General features: G+C 38.6%; 1 protein-coding gene across 9 annotated transcripts in view; it reads left to right on the top strand.

Moving 5' to 3' along the window:
• BMPR1B (bone morphogenetic protein receptor type 1B) overlaps positions 1 to 20,508 on the top strand; it is a 261,476-nt gene that overhangs the window by 42,266 nt on the left and 198,702 nt on the right. For 5 of the 9 annotated variants that reach the window (XM_080591073.1, XM_080591076.1, XM_080591063.1 and 2 more), the window contains exon 2: positions 18,736 to 18,806. The exons of the other annotated variants lie outside the window; for them this stretch is intronic. The gene's annotated coding sequence lies outside the window, so the exon portion shown is untranslated. The remainder of the gene's footprint in view (positions 1 to 18,735; positions 18,807 to 20,508) is intronic. 9 annotated transcript variants of the gene reach the window in all.

The following is a 20,508-nucleotide window of genomic DNA, read 5'->3' as shown; positions in this document are numbered from 1 at the left end:
TCGTAGTGGTGTGAACGTAGTGCAGAAACTCTCTAATTCCCTCCTGTGCTATGGGAGCTCTGTTTCTAATAAGGTTCGGTGAAAAGGTTTAGCAAGTGTGGAACAGAGTTACAAGGGTCTAAATTGACTGCTGTGGGGTCTTCTGGTTTAACATCAGTTTCCTGATCATCTTGTCCCCCAAACCAGGTGTGCATTGAATGAAAGGTGATCAGGCAAAAAAAAAAAACTCTCTGTATTTAGCACCAAGAGCTGCATCTTTACCTCCTGTAAATGGACAGTTTATCTGACCTGGTACTGCTGCAGCAAACTGGAGGGAATATACTGGGACAGGTGCAGAACTCTGCTGGAACTATTTATGCAGTCTACCAAAGTGGCTAATACGTGTAAAGTATATATACAGTGAATACATTATTTATACTCTAAGTATATGTAGTGTACTCTGTGTATGCCAATTCATGTGTAGTTCAATAGGAAGGCATAGGAAAAATATGCAAGGAGGAAAACTGGCTCAAGATAAGCCACCTTAGGGCAAAGTTGTTGCAGGATGACTGTCTTCCTGCAAGAAATTCAGCTCAACCCCTTGCGCAGCCAGACACGTGGCTTTTGTGGACAGGACAAAAGCTCAGGACCTGAAAAACCCACCAGAGTTCTGGATGTATTAGAACAGGATACTTTTTGCTTGGGACACTGAGTGATCCCCATCCAAGTATGTTCCTCCTAATCTTACGAATTGATAATGCCAATCTCCAAATTCACTTTTGGAGCTGGAAGGGAAACAGGGCCCAAACTCTGAGATTGTCAAGCCTGTTGGATTGCCAGCATTGGTTTGCAATAACAGGTTTTAGATTTACTAAGACAGAATGCTAGCTGCTTGCCTGGGAGCACTGTAGTTACCAAACATTTTTTTAGAAGGAAATCTGCTAGCTTGTCTTTTATAAGGCAAAAGGGTTATCTTCTATAAAGCAAAAGGGTTAAATTCTTAGTTACGATACTGGAGACTGAATCATGGTTTTAAAAAAAAACAGGCATTGAAGCAAAATGTGGCCATGGAGGATCCTTGACATAAACCTTTAACTTCTCTTAGCTAGAGATCTTAAAAATTGAAGACCTGTTCTGGTAGAACATATCCTCTGAAAAACAGTACTCCAATGGAACTTATTTCTGAGTTTTTGAGTTTCTGTTTATGCGGTGTATCGACTTTATGCCTAAGGCAATCTCAAGAACCCTCTAATTTCCCTGCTATAAATGTGTTGCTGCCCTACTGCTGCATGTCTGTGAGATTACTGTGCTCTACTTGAGTGCATCTCTGTGATGAGTATAAGGCTTGGATGTAACGATCTCTCCATTGTGTTCACGCTTTTTATCAGGAAAACCAATTGATTGTAGTTATAGAAGTGTACTGGTCCATTTTGCAAACACAAAGCATGAAAAATTGATTTCTTATCAAAAACAGCATGGCTTTTAACAGGAACCTTTTCATAGCTACATAATGGCTTATGTGTTTTATATATATATAAAGTCAAGTTATTAATTTAAAACTATATTATGCAGCTTCTGCATAGAATTTAAAATACTAATGCCAGACTTACACGCCTAAGTTTCTTCCCTGTGTGTGTTCAGAGGGATTTGGGAAGTGGGAATTCTTTGAGATCTTCATATAAACTAAATTGATATTTTTCAGATTTTTAATAGAGAACAGCATTTCTTTTTACTAGAATTAGAAAATTCAAAGTGGAATACATACAGAGATAAAACATGATTTGGAGGTTTTAGAACACTGTATAATTCTTTTTTTTAAATGTGGACCATGTAACAACTTCACAAATATTCTCTTTTCTGTTGCATTAGCGTAACTCTAGTGCAAGAAATCACTTAAGTAGAGAAACACAAATTTAGTTGTTTCTTCAGTGCTTTCTTGAGAAGCCAGAAGCCAGTACTGTGTACTGTTGAAAACTCCTTTTACAACTGAAATAATTTATCATTGCCTGTGATGTCTACAATATCAATTTTGGGCTTAGTTTGTATTCTTTTCCTTTCTCCATCCTTTAAAAGCTGGGAGCAGCTCTGGAGCTCCTGTAAGCGATGCCAACCGGTGGGGCAGCAGCAGAGCCATAGCAACCTGTGCAGATACCCCCGGCATTTACGGGTTGCACCGTTAAGACTGATTGCATGTAATTCTGCTTAGAACCGAGGCTGTGTCATACTGTTTGCCAAGGTGAAGCAGAGGTTGAAATGATATAGCAGAATTCTCTTCTCCTGCTCCGGTTTTAATTTGTTAGCACACCTGCAGGTCTGGCATTTGTTTTGTTCTTTGCTTCTCCTCCTTTCAATATATATGAATGGTTCACTGAAGGTGAGGCTGCCCCCAGTTTTATTTCCAGCTAACTGCACCCTGTGCTGCTGCCTCCCCTTCCCATCGCCCAGACACACTGCTCCATCCTTTTCCTTCTCTAAGTAATTTGCAAGAGGGAATTGGTGAATTCTGCTCTTGCAAATCTCTACAGAAAATAAGAATTTAACACATTAGTCATTTATAAATTATTTTTAATGCATAAATATAAGGGTAGATATAATGAGCATGTAAGAGGAACATAGATTATCATTCCACAGGGATAGAACATGAAGAGCATGACATCTGGAAAGTTTGGTGATATAAATAAGAACAACTGGGAACAGATGTATAAGGAGGGTCTCATCTCCTACTACATGCCTTCCTGTTTTAAGAAAATGCTAAATCTGTTTTTACTACCTGGCAGTATTTTAAAAAGGACTTGCTGTATCACAGAGGAAGTTGATCATAAAGAAACAGAATTTTTCTGTTCTCTGTGGGGCTAGGATTTATTCACACAGGTGAGTAAGAACATTGGGGCCAAATGTTTAAACTCAGTTATTGAATGACTAGGCTTTAGGGGAAGTAACTGTTATAATGGTGATAAACATACAAAAAGTATTATACCACTTACCAAAAAAACAGGTCTGGCCTCTAGAGTTGCAAGGACCAGTAGTATTAGTATTAATAATTTCTCCTAAAATAATTACACATCATATTAATATAATTACTCTTGTAATTATTAAGTTTAAATCATTATATATCTGAATGAGAACTGAGAATTAAGACTTATGGCACCAGTGTAAATGTCAAATTGGTCATAACTTATTGGGGATCGTTCCAAATCATGTGCTGTGGTATCTGGAAGCTATAAACTGAAGGTGAGCTGATAGCTACAGTTAAATTCTCTTCACCTGACACATTCTTATTTAGAAATACAAAGTGATGTAGTTTAAAAAAAAAAAAAAAAAAGAAACCACAAGTCATTTGCCCTCTTGTTCTGACCTTCCTGCCTAATACCACTAGTTGCTATCTAACGTCGCTGCTGCTGTCACTTTGGTTCCCTAGCAAAATCTTGCCAGTGTGACATGCCTGTTGTAACTGTGCTACATGACATATATCAGTATCTGGCCCAGCTTTTTGTAGCAGTTTCACCAGCATAAAAATGTTATAAAAGACTGTAGGCTTCAATGCATGGGTTTGCGTCTCCGTAATGCCTGTGTATGTGATGAGGTAACACAAATGGAACCTGCTCCATAAATAAAGCCATATATGTTTTGACATCCTAAATATCTTGCAAAGAACTAAATTACAGGAAATACTCTTACAGATGAGCAGATCTCTTCTGAAAAATGAAATCTAAGAAGATACCAGATGCTTGCTTTTATTGGATCCATAAAATTACCTTATGAGATCTGGTTTTCTAATTGTAGGTTGTGCAGAAGAAATCTGAAAAACAACCATATGTTTTACTAAATATCTAACCAGCGTTCAGGGGATTTAAGTTAAGTGGAGGTGAATAGGTATAGCAGGCTTCTGTTTTCCTTTCTTAACTATATGCATTTTGAAAATGCTAATACTTCACTAAGCTCTAGAGCCCAAAGGCATTCTTGGGTTTACATGGTGAGTTGCTACAGCAACTGGGGGCACTGCAGGCAAGGATAGGATAGTGATGAGGATGGACTGCAGGCTTGCATAGAGGCTCCCTGCATCTGGCCAGGGCTGCTCTGCACTGCTGGGTCAGAGATGGAGCTGTAAGGAGAAGAGCAGGTGCTTTTCTTTTTCTGTCGGAGTTCTGCAATGCTTTGGCAAAGACCAGCAATTGGGATTTGAGGTTTGCTTCTAGATAAATTCATCCTTCCAAAGCATTAATATTAACTTATATCTAAGTGTTGAATTTACACCTCCTCCCCCCTACCTGGTAGTAATTGTAATTAGGATGAAAGTTGTATAGTTAATTTGTGGCTGGTTGTTTTGTTTCATATTGCACAAATAGGTTGAACGCTAGCTGTCGTGAGTGCTGTTCTTGCAGAAGATGATTATATGACATACTGGATAAGTGATAATAGGTATACAATGATTTATACTTGTTTTGCTAGGCAGGAATCAACCTTGTACAGAAAGCTGAAGTAACTGCTCTTGCTTACAGAGAATGACTTGCCATTAGCAGCGCCAAGCATCTTCTGTAAACGAATGAATGGACCATCAGTTTAAATTTTGCCTTCCAATTGCAGCCATAGAAACCTCATGGTCAATATCTTCTGCAGTGGGCAGTTACTGGACTATGACAGGCTGTAAGTGACAAAAATAACAAGGAATGTTATTCACCATCTGAAAGTATACATCACACTTCACAAACAAAGCATATAGTGTTGGCATGGCTTTTTTTAGGTACCATTTTAGCCTCAAGTGTTGAAATGTTATTGTAGGCTGACAGCTTATTTTGGGTGAAATATTCCTGTGAACTTTCAAGGTAGGTAACATATTCAAGCAGAAGTAGGTGTTTGCTAAATCAGGGTCTAAGTTTCTTTCTACTGAGCAGCGTGGAGAGTTTGCAAGTCAGTTTATGTTGGCACCTTTTCATCAGAAGTGGTTGTAAACAACAGGTGTATGCTGTCATACTTTCCTTCAACAAAAATAGTAAAATTTGTGTACGTGCATACATTTTTCATATTGTTTTTAATAAATGTCTCAAATGTTGTACAGCTTGATTTAGACCAGTGTTTATTTCTAATTGATTGTAAGTTTCTAACTCTTAGATTCAAACACATCAACTGAACACTTTTTCTTACACAAGTTTCCAAGATGCCTTATGCTTTAACAAAAATTCCTCTACTTATTTAGCATGCAAGGAATTATAAGGTCCATTGCTAGAGAAGTCTAAATCAACCATGATTCCATATAACCTTTTTCTTTTTAACATATGTTTCTGTCTTCAAAAATACATTTATCTTTAGATGTGTTGACTAATGTTTAAGAAGAGATATGTTCGGAATACTTCAATAACTGACAACAGCTGCTGTGACTACAGCCAATCCATTGCAAACTTTCAGTATCACCCAGGAACTGCTCTCATAATGACCAGCAGGGAAGACCTAGCAATGAGTGTTGGCTATGGACTTGTCTGTATTGAGCAATAGCACTTTGGCTCCATAGAATCTTTAATGTTGGAAAAGGTGTCCAAGATCATCTGGTCCAACCATCACCCTACTACCACTATCACTCACTAAACCATGTCCCTAAGCACCATGTCCAGCGTTTCCTTAAACACCCCCAGGGATAGTGACTCCACCACCAACATGGGCAACCCACTCCAATGTCTGACTGCTCTTTGCGAGAAGAAATCCCTTCTACTTTCCAACCTAAACCTCCCCTCGTGCAACTTGAGGCCATTCCTTCTAGTCCTATCACTAGTTATATGCGAGAAGAGGCTGACCCCCAGCTCCCCACACCTTCCTTTCAGGCAGTTGTAGAGAGCAATGAGCTCTCCCCTGAGCCTCCTCTTCTCCACATACAACCATCCCACCTCCCTCAGCCACTCCTCACAGGAGTTGTGTTCCAGGCCCTTCACCAGTTTTGTAGCCCTTCTCTGGACACGCTCCAGGGCCTCGATGGCCTTCTTGTAGTAAGGGGCCCAAAGGTGAACACAGTACTCGAGGTGCGGCCTCACCAGAGCAGAGTACATGGGGACGATCACCTCCCTGGTTCTGCTGGCTACACTATTCCTGACACAAGCCAGGATGCCTTCTTGGCCACCTGGGCACACTGCCGGCTCATGTTCAGGTGAGCATCAACCAACACCCCCAGATCCTTTTCCTCTGCGCAGCTTTCCAGCCACTCTGCCCCAGGCCTGTAGCTCTACATGGGATTATTGTGACCAAAGTGCAGGCCCCAGCACTTAGCCATGTTGAACCTCATCCCATTGGCCTCTGCCCATAGACCCATCCTGTCCAGGTCCCTCTGCAGGGCCTTCCTACCTTCTGGCAGATCAACACTTCCCGTCAGCTTAGTGTTGTCTACAAACTTACTGAAGGTACACTCAATTCCCTCATCCAAATCACGAATAAAGATATTAGAGTGGATGGGCCCCAGCACAGACCCCTTGGGAACACCAGTGGTCACCAGTTGCCAGCTGGATTTCTCTCCATTCACCACCACTCTCTGGGCCTGGCAAGCCAGCCAGTTTTTAACCCAGCAAAGAGTGTACGTCTCCAAGCCATGGGCTGTCAGCTTCTCCAAGAGAGTACTGTGGGAAACCATGTCAAAGGCCTTGCTGAAGTCTAGGTAGACTACCTTAACAAGCTTTCCCTCATCAACCAGGCGGGTCACCCCGTCATAGAGATGACACTGGTCAGGCAGGATTTGCCAGGCTGACTGGGCCTGATACCCAGGTTGTCCCACATATGCTGTGTGACTGCACTCAAGATGACCTGTTCCATAACCCTTCCTGGCACTGAGGTCAGGCTGACAGGCCTGTAGTTCTTGGGTCCTCCTTATGACCCTTCTTATAGATGGGCGTAACATTAGCAAGTCTCCAGTCATCCGGGACCTCTCTGGGTGACCATGACCTCTGATAGATGATGGAAATCGCATCTGCCAGCACCCTCAGGTGGATCCCATCTGGCCCCATGGACTTGTGACAGTCCAGGTAGAGCAGCAGGTCTCTAACTGTTTCCATCTGCACTATGGGGTGTTTCTTCTGCTTCCTGTTGAAGGAAATCTCGAGCCCACTGTAGGTGAACCTGGTGTTTAAAGCTAGGCTGCTTCTGGCATTCCTGCTGTAAAACAGAGCTTGACTTATCAGCAAGACTTGTCAGCTTGTTCAAGCATAGCCCTTTCACATCACTTATAAAATGACCAGTTTCACCATCAAAACAAAAGAATTACTGGTGCAGAAAGTTGAAGCCCATCTCTAGTCTGTGGGACACTAACATACTGAAGAGGGAGGAGGAAGGAACTGAAAAGATGGACCTATGTCTGGGACAGGATCATGCATTGTATCACTGTGCTGGGATGTAAGTGGTGAATAGTTTCATCAGGAGCAAAACAAAACAAAAACACAAAAACAGTAGTAAAAAAAGACAACCTGAATGCCAAGTGTTAACAAAAAGATTAGTACCTTGTGCAGTGGAGGAACCGTGTGAGAACAGTTAGTCCTTGTGTAAAGATTGTCCCATACTACTGAAAGGTCAGAGAGACCTTGAACTTCTCTGCTGCTTTATAAACTGATGAACATTTCTTCACACTGGAATTGGAGAGAACAATTTGCTGTTTTCATTCCCTCTCCATCCCCTAGATGTCATCAATATAAACTGAACTAAGTGAGAAATAATGGGGAAACTATTTTGAGCAGCAAAGAGGCATCTTCCTGAATAGATACAGTTTTATGTTTTATCTTGTAGAAGATACTTAGGGAATCCTTTTAAGATCCTCTCTGATCTGATTGTAGCTCTGGGTGTGGAAAGATCAAAATGGTTACGCATAGTGTCTGAAACATAAAACATCTTGAGCCTTGTGCTATTCCGTATATTTAGTGCTTGCTGCCTTTGGCAGATACCTATTGAGATCCATTAGCCGTCTGTGTTGGTGAGTGAGACGTTAATGTAACTCTGAAGAAAAATTGCCAAGGAAAGGAAAACATCGGGAGGAGTCTAAAAATATGTTGAACGCAGTTAGGGTGGTTTGGGGGCTTTTTTTAGTGAAACTGGAATGTTTCAAAAAATAAATAACGGAAAACTTTTTGTAAACCAAAATTCTTAGTCAATACCTATATAGTCATTTTGGTTTGGATTTAAGCTTAAGCTTGGCTCTGTAGTGGCTCAGCATTAAGTTCTTTGTTATGAAACTGCCCTTTCCACATGCGGTACAGTGATTTCTTATACTTTTATATTTTAAAAAACAGGATAAGTAGTGCATAAAATAAAGGTTTAAAAAATAACATTTTTAGGTTAATATGTTGAACCGGTCGCAGGAGGATTGGTGTGTTTTTTCTTTTTAATTTGGCTGCATAGATGGCTTGCCCTGTAACATTGAGCAAAGCCATTACAATGAATACATATCGGAGGGCTGAATTTGTGCTTCAAGAAGTCTTATTTCTAGTATGTACTCTTTTGAGTTTGAGATATATATATATATATATATACATACATATATTATAGAATTAACATTAACATCCATTTCATGAGTTTTTAACACTGTGTATTTTTTAACCAAAACCTAGGAACTTGCTTGCCAGACTCCATCAATTGCACCATTTGCAATCAGTAGTGAAGCAGTTGTTTTTTCACTACCCAGACTTTGAATTGATGCCTGCAAATTTCACTATGAAAAACTCCCATTGATGCTTTCACATCAAAAAAAAAAAAAAACAAAAAAAAACTAGTGGCCATTGTCAAACAAAGTCAGTGCGTTGTTAGTAATGGCAAACAAACAACCTTTTATTTAGGTGACTTGTAAAATGTTGGTGGGAAATTAGTGTTTTATTTAATGCATGCTGCATATGTCACTTGTGCATATTTAATGGAAAGAAGGAGAATAGAGTACTCTATAGATAAGAACTGCAAGACACTGTCATTGTAGTATATTATCTACTTAACTTGAATTCAGGCCTGTCCTGAATGCTCACTTCTCAGCCTCTTCCCATTGTATGTCAGGTAATTTCCATTTTATACTTGCATTTTTTTTCCTAATAGCATAACTTGTCTAAACAGGTACATCATGGCATTTATACTTTGTGGGCTCTTCTTCCATCTTTGAAAATGATGGAGCAATAGCTACAGCTGTAACTCTGCTTTTATGATGCTTTCTTTGAATGAACATGAGGAAGGAGCTCATGATTCTGTTTTAATCATTTATTATAGCTCAATAATAATGCTTCATGGCCCAAATTGTGGAGGTTTCAGATACCTTTTCAGTTTTAGGCATGCTTTGCATACAACTGAGTATGAATAGTAAAAAAAAATAAAAAAATAAAAAAAAAATCTTTGGAATAATTGGACTCCACAGAGTATTTGAGAAAAATAAATGCTTTGTGTCATAGGTTTCCAAATTTTACCCACAGGCTAAGTCTTGTAGATATAATTATGGTTTAGGAGACATTTTAAGTGCTAGTTGAACCTTTAACCTGTGTTTCCTCTGGAATAATTACAGGATGTGAAAATGGCCAAATGAAATGTTTATTCATAGAGATTAATAGAATTAGTTAAGCTACTGTTACCTTATGCTTAATTTATATTGTATGTGTAGGTAGAAACAGAAATGGCATGTGCTTTTTTCCTGTCTTTTCATACTTGCTGAAGTTTTGTCGTATGTTTATTACTTGCTATGTTACGTGAACTGCTTAAAAAGGCATTTTAGAGAGACGACTGGCAGGTAGTTGAATTTCAAAGGCTGGCTCTATTTAAAACAAAACACTGGGCTTTGAACTTTCTTCAGTTTTTCTGAAAATAACAGTAATAGAATTGATTCCATCACCTTCTAAGGAAATAAGTTGAAAAATACATCTCTGGATTAGTAGTTCAGACACCGAATATATTCTGCAGACATTTGAAATCAAGCTTGAGTCAGCTACAGTGGAGGTGGTGGAAACTAACCAAAATCACTGGTCTGTCTGGGTTGCCAAAAATTGATTGAAAAATTAAAAATAAAGCCTGTAAGTATGAGGAACAGTATAGCAACGTAGAGTATTTAACCTTATTTAAAGATCTAAGATTTGGTAATAATTGTATCTTTAAACAAAGCATTCAAGTGAGCTGCCTTTTAAAATTAGGTTTGATAAGGACCTGATTATCCTGGGGAGCCTCTGCGCCCGGTGAATGTGTCCCATGGGACCATGGGCATATGATGACTGCATCCTGGGGGAGCTGGAGTGAGCAGTACTGGAGCTGAGCAGTGCCACGTTCTGCAGCTCTTTGCTAGGCAGCGGTCTCTTAAGACACAGGGGATGTACAGACATGCCCACAGGCACGTTAAAAAAAAATAATGCTCCCATGCACATACCTTTGTTTTAGACACCTTTAAAAATCCAACCAAGGATTATAATAAACCCTTTCTGTAGAAATTTCTTTATTCAGCAACTTGGTTTCAAATGAAAGAGAATTTAGGTAAACTTACTTTGCCACTTGTGTAAGGTACCTTTAGTGAACTCTTTCAGTACTTTAAGATCCTGTTTTAATTTGGTTTAGAGTTAATGTTTGTTTCAGTGGTTACAGCAGGCCGGTGAAAATGAGATTTTTTTTAAGGTCAATGAAGTATAAATGCAAAAGAGATTAAAAATCAATTATTAAATCAAGATTTCCTTTATTCTCATTTAATTCATGTTTACCTCTCTTTGACTTCCCCTTAAAGTACTATATTAATATAGGAAATTAAAGATTTTCCTTGTATACATTTCTGTATCATCTGAGTTACAGGCGTTCTCATCTTTTTCCTGATAAACATGCTCAATTAATGTCCACTTAGCATTTGGAAGAGATATGTCTGTGTACAGAGAGGATACAACTTATTAAACTGTTATTAATTATGCTAAATTTATTTCAAGATAGAGGTCTGCCTTTTGGCCTTTGTGTAGAATGCAGATACAATGCAGGAATGACAATACTGTGTCATTTACATATGTACATCCTCCAGAGATCTAAGTAGAAATCCGGGAAAAGGATTACTGAACATGGAATATGAATGAAAAGGGTCTGTGATAAATGAGCAGTATTTTGCCAAAGGGGGTGTGCATGTGTCATTCCAGTACTGCGATGGCATGAAGAGAGTTGATGGGCACAGCTGTGTGTGCTGAGGCATGACAGTTCAGCTGGGAAAATCATATACTAAGCTATCTTTCCTTTTATCTTTGTGTTGTAATGTCTTTTGTTACTTAAGCAATTTTGAAAGAACTCTGAGAAACACAGAGACTAGTTGAAGGGAAATAAGCTTAGCAAATCATTAACATCAACAAAAGTAATAAAATGCTAAGAAAAAGGAGAGACTGTAGTGCTGGGATATTGAATGTTTTGTGTGTTAAAGGGCATTAGAATACCTTGTTTAAAATACTTGACTAGAACTTCAAAAGTGTTGTATTAGCATAGGCTTTATTAAAATATGCTATTTGAATTGAAATGATGAGAGGGAATGGCCAAATCCTGTAACATACAGTTGTCACATGCTGGGCAGAGAGCTTCCAGTATTTATGGGAACATCAGTGCCCTTTGAAAATGTGTTTAAACTTCTACCAGATTTTTTAAGATTACAGAATGACTAAGTATTAGCAAGTTGTTGCACTACTGGGAATCATGAATTTCTGGAAAATATCCCTCTGCTTTCTAAGAAATAAAGCCCTGTTCTGGGGAATTCATCTGGAAAGAACATTTCTTTGGGGGCGATGGGGACCATCTGTGGAATTCCAACTACGCGGAAAACCTGGACCAGAGATGGGCAAAAAATACATCAGGAGGCAGGAGGTTTGGGGTAGGTCACTTTGGTAACCTTGCTTTGAGGAAAGGTCTACGTGTGAGTACTGACCTATTGACCCTTAATTATTCAAGGGTAATGTTATGCGCTCTTCGTGCCTATGTAGTATTTCCATGGTATAATGCTTCTAATCATTCCCAATCTTTATGCAGTTTATTCATACTATATATTTTGTGTGTGACAGGCAAAACCATACTTAGTATGCAACCAATATAGTTCAAAAACATCTGACTCTGATGTAAACACAGGTGAAAGAAAATGTCCTGAGAGTCAATTCACAAATTACTTTCTACTGCAGTGAATTAGTAACTATTTTTCTGCTGTGGTAAGGTGTATTTTTCCATTTGATTGACAAATTGCTCAGTACTCGAATGTTTTTTATCTTTCCCTTGTTATAGTATGATTTCTTGGAGCAAGCACTATGCATGATGGAAAGTTATCCTTTTTCTCCTCTTCTTTTGAAGTAATGAAGCCTACTCATATATGATGGAGATGTCAGTCATTTTTCTTGTAGCTTAATTTGGCAACTTGGTAATGTCACTTAAGAGAGAAGTTGTGTGTCCCCTGCTTCCCCCCCTGGTTCAGCCCTCTTTATTTACACTATGTGGTGAATTTGGTTTTGTTTTTTAATACAAAGTGCAGAACGCTTTCCTGTATGGAGCCTGTAAACAGGAGAAAAAAAAAATCTTGTCCCTTTTTAAAAATGGTAATAGTATTTTACAACAAGGGAGGTTTTAAAAATTACTGATTTTTATAATGAATGCCTTAACTTCCTTGCTTTTCACTACATCAGCCTGAAAGGACTTGTAATTCCATCTTCTGTGGGTTTTTCTCTCTATCTACTTTAATTTTTAGCATTTATTAAAACAACAACCAAACAAAAATCTACACAAAACCAAACTAGAACAAAATTTGAATTCTTGTAACATTTTTGTTAGCTTTTGTCATTATAGCTATCTTTCGTGCTTGACCTATCATAGGCATGGGTAGATATATTAACATATTTCACTACTGACATAATCCTGTTATTTCAAAGGAAAAGGTTTGGAATTTACAGAAGCACACCCAGAAATGATTTTAGACGCTTTATTGGATAAATATTATGTTAGTGGGCATTCTATGGTTGTGGCCTACTGTGTCAACAAGATGTTACAGATTCAGCTGGGAAGGTAGGCCTTCCAGGAGAGCCTCTATGTCTTTCAGGATGATGTCAAGTTACAAAGTAGAGCATGTGTTGGAAAGAGAAGGCTTATGGTTCCTTCTTGAATTGGTGTTCGTGGGGGTCCTGTTCCTAATCTGTGGGAGATGGGGAACCACGTGGCCCTGGGTATCTGGTGGAGCCAGGTGTGTGGCTTGAGAGATTGCAGTGGCTTTTAGGCCTCACATGAGTACCGCTGCAGAAAAGTGAAGCTGGCTGCTGGTTATGTGCTCCTACTTGGAAAGTCCTTCATCACATCTGATCTCGTATACTTCTGTGCAACTTCACCTTTGTTAGTTCACTCTTGGGATGTTCTTCAGTTGACTGCAAATATATCGAATGCCCTTTTGTGCTTCAAATACACATACGTGCTTTAGTCATGTGGTTTCATGTTGTCTTCTGTAATGTGCCTCGGTGTTGGTATTGAAGTCATTTTCATGGAGCACACAGTACTCTCCTTTCCAGTCCATACCTAGTGCTCCTTCCAATTTCTGTAATAAAGGTTTGTGTAAATTTCATGTGGAAAATGTAGTTACACCGGCTCAGCATTTCTAGTAATAGTGCCAGCCAGTCTTTGTGTAGAGAACAAAATAGGTCTTTTGGACTCAGCTTGTGCCTGAGCCTGGAAATGAATTTCCAGTTGTTAAGTGTATTTGGATGCCACAGTTAAATTCTTAACCTTACTCCTCTGAAATGTATTTTCTCACTCTTCCCTTAAACATACCTGCCTCAAACATACCTTGGTAGTTGCTTTAAGAAGTATAAACAGATGACTCATAATGTCAACGCACATGATTTTTGTAGTACCTTTTCTCCTCTACTTCTGAGCAAAAAACAACACTAGAATGTCTCAAGTATTAATTTCACGACTGGCTGTAATATAGTATTCCAATATTGACAACGCTGATTAGTCAATAGAGCCATATAAACTTGGGGGCTGTTTGTACTGTCTCATTTTGTTTGTTCTTGAACTTGATAGAAAATATTTTCTAAGTTGACTCTGTTTTAAGCAGTAACATTTGTTTAGTTTCTTGGTTTCTTTTCTGTGAAGTAAGTGGGAACAAGTACAGTGTTACTGCATTTTGGCTGATAGGCATTGAAATCCTTTCAAGTGGAGTGGATTATTAAGTATGAAGCTGTTTATCAGTCTTTCAGAAATCAAAGACCTAGGCAATTGGGAATTTATAGAATTTATAATTTGCTTTTAAAGCAAAGCAAAAATACTCCCTAAAATCTAAGAAAAATAAATTAATAAAATAATTACGGTGCCAAGCAACGGCAGCCTTTGTCTTTTCATTGGTTTACAGCTGTGTTGTATCCTGTTAATCCTGGGATAAATCTGACCTATTTGCTTGCATGATGAAGTAAACTTTACTCCTTGAGCTTCTTTGCTTTACAGACTTGACTGAAAGCCTGTGGGAGATGATGGATAAGTGAAAGCCACTGATCAAGAGCCTTTCCAGTTCTTACACTGGTTGAGTATTGGATTCTCAAGCTGTCTGTGCAAACAAGTGGAACAGTGGTAGCTCCAATGTTGGGACCTTTCCTGGTAGAGAGTTGTCCCCAGGCATGGTGTGCAGTGTAGGAGGGTAGCTCCAGGATGAGTGACAGCTGGGCTGCAAAGGTTTAGCACTTCAGTCCTGCTGTTCGTCAGCTGCATTTGTTTGCTGGAGTGAATCTACAGGCTGCAGGGGAAGTACAGGAAGTCTTCCTGCGGTTTGCAGTACTTCTGCATGCTACGGGGACAGTTGCAGCAAATTCTGAAACCTAATTCCCCATGTTGTCTGTAATGCTGGGAATGTAATCCTGCTTTTCTTTTTTTTTTTTTTTTTTGGAGAGACTTTTGAGACTGGAAGGGCAGCGTTTAGTCTTCTTATACCAATAAAATATTTGAATATTAGTCCAAAAGACAGTCTGAATATATATATATATATATTTTGGACTTCAGTTGGAAACAGATGGCTCAGGTTTCACGCTGACTGTTTAGATAAGTACTTTTCCTTCTAATAGTGAGTGGAGATGGCTCAGTGTGTGAATGCCTGAGTGGCATGGAGCTTGTGCATGAAAAGCATATCTGTGGGTGTGGGAAAGCACAAGTAATTGTGGAGGGACAAACTGAAGCAGACGAGGACTTTGTTGCATTGGAGTTCACTTGTGATTTTTAGTGCTTGCTGTCTGAGTCACTCAGACAGCACTAATTTGCTGCACTATAACCGAATAAGCAGAAAAACTGAATAAGGCTGAGTTACTGAAATGGATTGAAATAGATGAGCCTTCAGCGTATGGCAGAGCAGCAGTGGTTTTATTTCTGCAACAATATAAGAATGCTGTAAGACAGAGACTTGTGTTTTGCTGATAACAAACACTGTGAGCCTTAGGGAACCTAGGAAACTTACGCGGAAAACTTTAGGTGTATATGTGAATTGTGTAGGTTGGTGAATTGTCGTCATCCTACAGCCCGTGTGCTGTAGTTTCCACCTGTGTTTGATTGTGTGTGGGATAGAAGAGTTCATGGTTTATCAATGATGGCCATTCTTTTGGTGAAATCACTTCTTTCTTTTTGCTTAGTTTCTCCTCAGCTGAAGGTTCACCTGTTTTGCTGAATCTTCTGGTTTTTTTTTGCTTTTTTTCTTTTTCCCCTCTTTTTAGAGCATTCTCCTTTTTCCACTGATATGCCACTTTAAAATTGTAAACTTAAAATGTCACATCTCTTAGCAGAACTGCTATTTTGTTGTGATTCTGCCTTATTTTCAGACCATTTAGTTCTTCACGTGAGTCTCATGGGAGGGGAGGGGGTTGAAACTGTTTCAGATGAGATCCTTTTGTCTTTGTAATTAGCATGATGTGCACACTCAGCTTCTTGTCTATATTGCAATTACTTTTCTTCCCTAATAAAATTTGTAGGTACAGATGATTGGAAATACATTAGATTGATTTTATTCCATCACAGTTCTGTGTAAATTAGAAAGTAAACCCACCAATGAAACCCAATGTCCAGTAGAATGATCTAGGCTTCTGCAGTCAAATTGCACAGTTGTAGCATAGGTAAACACTGTATATAAAAGAATTTCTCACTGGGTTTTTCATTGAGATCAGTCTTTTTGCATCACAGAGGATGCATCAAGTGAAATCCTGTAACTCCTCATGTTGTAGCACTTTTCTGTAATCTGTCTCCTTTAGAAACTTTTTGATGGCATCTATTCATTTTCTCAATAGATTTTAAATACTACTGATTTTGAGTAATTTGTTTAATTAGGCCCAAACTATCTGTGTAATTATTCCAATCTGTGCCTTTCTCAGCTTTTGCTTGTGAGTCTGATAAATGGCACGAGAGGGAAAAGGGCAGCTTCCCTGAATGAACACGAGAGACCTATGAAAATGTTTTTCACCTACATTTAAAAAGTGAAAAAAATATTAATTGTGGCAAAAAGCTTCCTTGTCTTATGAAACAGGACACTTTTATAATTACCGTAGTGTTTCCCAGCTTTTTGCTTCCATAGTATCAGCTGGTTCATGAAATCCATGACTGTATAAGGCCCAATACTAAGTTTAAGTTTCTGTGCTTGCAGTTTAAGAGAAAAGCACACCTTTTTGAGCTGTAGCTTTGTATAAACACCAGACAAAGTGTTCAGACACTGAACTTAATGTTTTGGAAAGGATATGACATAAAGTACACAACTTGATATAAGTAAAAGGGTAGGATCTCCAGTATCCTGGCACTTTTGAAGTTGTTTAGCATTGAAAAAGGAAGTTTTCAGAATTCCTAATGATTCTAGGGAAAGAAGTCACTAAATCTTTTCATTTAGATTATAAGTTGAATTATATATTGCTATTTATTATATATATTATTGAAATATATTAGATGTGGACCTGTTAGAGTGGGTCCAGAGGAGGGGCACAAAGATGATCAGAGGGCTGGAGCACCTCTCCTGTGAAGAAAGAAAGAGCTGGGGATGTTCAGCCTGAAAAAGAGAAGGCTCTGGGGAGATCTCATTGTGGCCTTCCAGTATTTAAAAGAGGACATATAGAAAAGATGGAGAATGACTTTTTACATGGACACATAGTGATAAGACAAGGGGAAATGTTTTTAAACTAGAAGAGGGACGATATAGATTGGGAAGGAAGTTCTTCACTCAGAGGGTGCTGAGGCACCGGCACAGGCTGCTCAGAGAAGCTGTGGATGCCTGAACACCTGGAGGTGTTCAAGGCCAGGCTGGATGGGGCTTTGGGCAACCTGGTCTGGTGGGAGGTGTCCCTGCCCATGGCGGGGGGGGGGGGTTGGAACTGCATGGTCTTTAAGGTCCCTTCCAACCCAAACAGTTCTATGGTTACAGATGCACGAGGACTCATAAAATGCCAAGGTTACAAGTATTTGGGGGAAGACTTACTAACCATTAGCAGGTGGTCTGTGTCAATTGGAAGAAAAAACAAAGTATCACAACTTATTGCAGCAGTTTATTTTGTATATATGAATGCTCATAGAACTACTATGAACAAAAGTTGTGGTGCTTTTCTCTTAAGTTATTCCAGAAAAAGGAGAAAAGTAACATACACTGTGAATTAACAACATCATTATAAGCTAGTTGCAGATTTAAAAAAAATAAACATATGATTGGTGGCAAAACACTGAGAAAATGCTAGATAGGTATTTTCCTTAATAACAAACAACATTAATTTTTCCTCTCAAACATCGGTTTATAACAACTGGAGGATAACAAATCTGGTATAGGAACAAGGACTGCTACTTGAATCAGACCATTATCAACAAATCAGTTCTGTTTATGGCCTTGCAAAATTTCTAGCTATTCCAGTATTGTGAAGGAAATGATAAATATTTGGCCACTGTTCGGGATAGGAATGAAATTGAGCCATTCTGCAACTCTTGAATTGGTGCTGATATGTGTAAAACTACTTTAGATAAGATAAGCAGTGACATTGTAAAGGTTTTATAGAAGCTGTCTAAATGAATAATTTCTGCTTTGCATTCTAGTGTGATAATGGAGTGGTTAATTAAAGAGGTTTGTGGAAGAAGCAAAAGCTCTTGTCCTCCTGTTTCTCCTCGCCTCTGTGCTCTTGTGCCTTTGTTCAGTCCGTGAAATTGTTTTCCCTTACAGTACAAGAATGAGGTGTATACTTACCACCTTCAGCATCCTTTTGTAGCTGCTGCTCCATTTTCTTTATTTTCTTTTGCTTCTAACAAAATAGTTTTCACTGTTAAGCTCACATTAAATTATATAACATCTGTTGACATCCATGTTCTAGCCTACTCCCATTGAAGTGTTTGGGTTTGTATATGTATTATAACAGACAGGAGGGATGGTCCTTAGTGTATCAAGGATGTGAATTATTAGGGCATCTAGTATTTTTAATAATGTGTATCACATTTCCTTCTTCCATGGCCTCTGTTAAGATGCGATGGAAACCTCTGTGGTCAAAGATTGCATGGGGGTTGCAGTGGTGCCAGTTTATTTTGGAAGCTGATATAATTCATAAAAGTATAGTTTTCCTCATGAAATAGTGTTCTGAATATTTCATTACCAGTGCACTGCTGTTCATAGGAGCATTTACCATGTAACTTGTTGAAATCGTGTAGTAATACAAAATTATATGCCGTCATTGGTCTTTTTTCCAGGTACAATATTTTTACCTGAATTTCATGACAGAATTGGAAGGTCTATATTGTTTTGTAATGAATTAAACTTTCTTTCAGAATATTGCTAATCATTTAAAAAATGTTCTTTGCCCACAGGGTGGAGTTGATTTCTTTTGTTCTTGGAAACTGAATAGGAGAAAGGGACGTTTCAGCTTTTCTTGATAAGGGTAAGACAGCATCTGTTGATAAAGATAAGACACTGTTCATTATTATGAGCTCATAGAAAGTTTGTCAATGGAGGGTTTGTTTATTCTGTGTTTTTTTTCAAGTTCTGAGCTTTGTAGTGAGTTCAGTATGTGATAACATAACCTGTATTGGGAATGGAATGTGTAATTCTAGCACAGGTATCAGTAAAAGCTCTGAAGATAAGCAAGTACATGTAGATCAACATGACAAAGTGGACAGCAATTTGTTCTACTGTTGGAACTTGTGACATTTTCCATATGCCATTGAAATGGCCTGCCCAAGAGCTCTCCATCATACTTACACATTCAGTAAGAGGTCTTTTTTAAAAAAAAAAAAAAAGTTCTGCCCATGCTGTTACTTCAGAAAAATGTACAGACTTGCCTGGTGCTGTATTTACGGCTCTGTATTGCTGTATGAGAGCACAGAGGTTTGACATGATTTGCTAAGGATCTTAAGACCTATTTTAATTGAGATATGCCTTCAAAAGTAAGCAGCAAATGCCTATCCCACTTCTACTTACCATAAATAGGAGACAGAAGGGGATACAAATCTGAAAGTCTTCTCTGAGATGTTTTCCCCAATGGCCCTTGCTTCCTGTTGTGCTAAAATGTTTGACTTGTTATAACTATTTACATACAGAATGTGAGTTAAATTAAAACCTGTAAAATATTTGAAAGTGTAGTGTGAAAATTAGTATTGACTTCTTAACTGCAAATTTTGAAATTAGCATGAAACTATTGGCTTTCCTTATCTCCTTTTGGCAAATTTTGAAAGTATCTGTAGGTAGGTTTCATTGTGACAACTGCAAAGACTTGGGTTGGTTTGGTTTAACAATGACCATATGTGCAGCAGATCAGCCATCTGTGTGTCCTTCATGCAGTGCGATGTGGGTAGGTTGAACAAGTCTGATACAATTTCTATTCGTGTACCATTTTTTATCTGACAGAGGCTGCAAACTCTAATTGCAAGCAGTAATGTGTTTTGATGAGGTCAGACTTTTGGTTTTGTGCCTGTGTAGCTTTAAATTTGGAGATACTCTTAAGAGAGTGTTATACCATTTTTAGCAGTAAAGCAGCATAATCATGTCACTATGTATGAATGCAGTTCTATCAGTTTACAGATGCTTACTGTACTATAGCCTGCAACTTCAGGGTATAAGAGAGCTGTAATCATATTTGTACCCTTAAGGTCATATAGGTGGGTAGACATTAAGAGTTGCGTTGGCTTCTGGCTTAGCAAAATATACAATGAATTTATTGTTGGCATAAAAATGTTCTTTCGAGTTCTTTGACTAGCTTCTGAGCCTGGGCTTTAGCTTTGATCACTTATTCCGTCCTAAATGCAAAAAAATAAAATTAAAAAAAAAAAATCCCTTAAGTTCAGTAAAATCCTCCTAATGTACCTTGGTGCAAGTGTCCTTCTAGTCCCTTGCAGCTTGTGAAGCTGTTGCCCCTCATTTTGAATGCTCACATTTTGTCTCGTCTTTTTGTTTACTCAGCGTGTATAATCTCAAAGGCTAAATTGCTGTTGGGTGAATTCTGAATCAATCATGAAAGGAGAGAGAAATACTCCTGTTGAAATGGTACATCTGTTGGGAGGACTCATGGGCTCTCAGTAAAGGAATCTGTTCCACTGTTAGATCGCTAAAGATGCAGGGGGAAAAATTGCCATGCTAACATACAT

The sequence above is a fragment of the Anser brachyrhynchus genome (genome assembly GCF_964034855.1).
Source record: "Anser brachyrhynchus genome assembly, chromosome: 4".
In the NCBI taxonomy this organism is placed as follows: domain Eukaryota; kingdom Metazoa; phylum Chordata; class Aves; order Anseriformes; family Anatidae; genus Anser; species Anser brachyrhynchus.
Note: the sequence above shows the minus strand (reverse complement) of the source record. Positions and strands in the feature narration are given on the sequence as shown.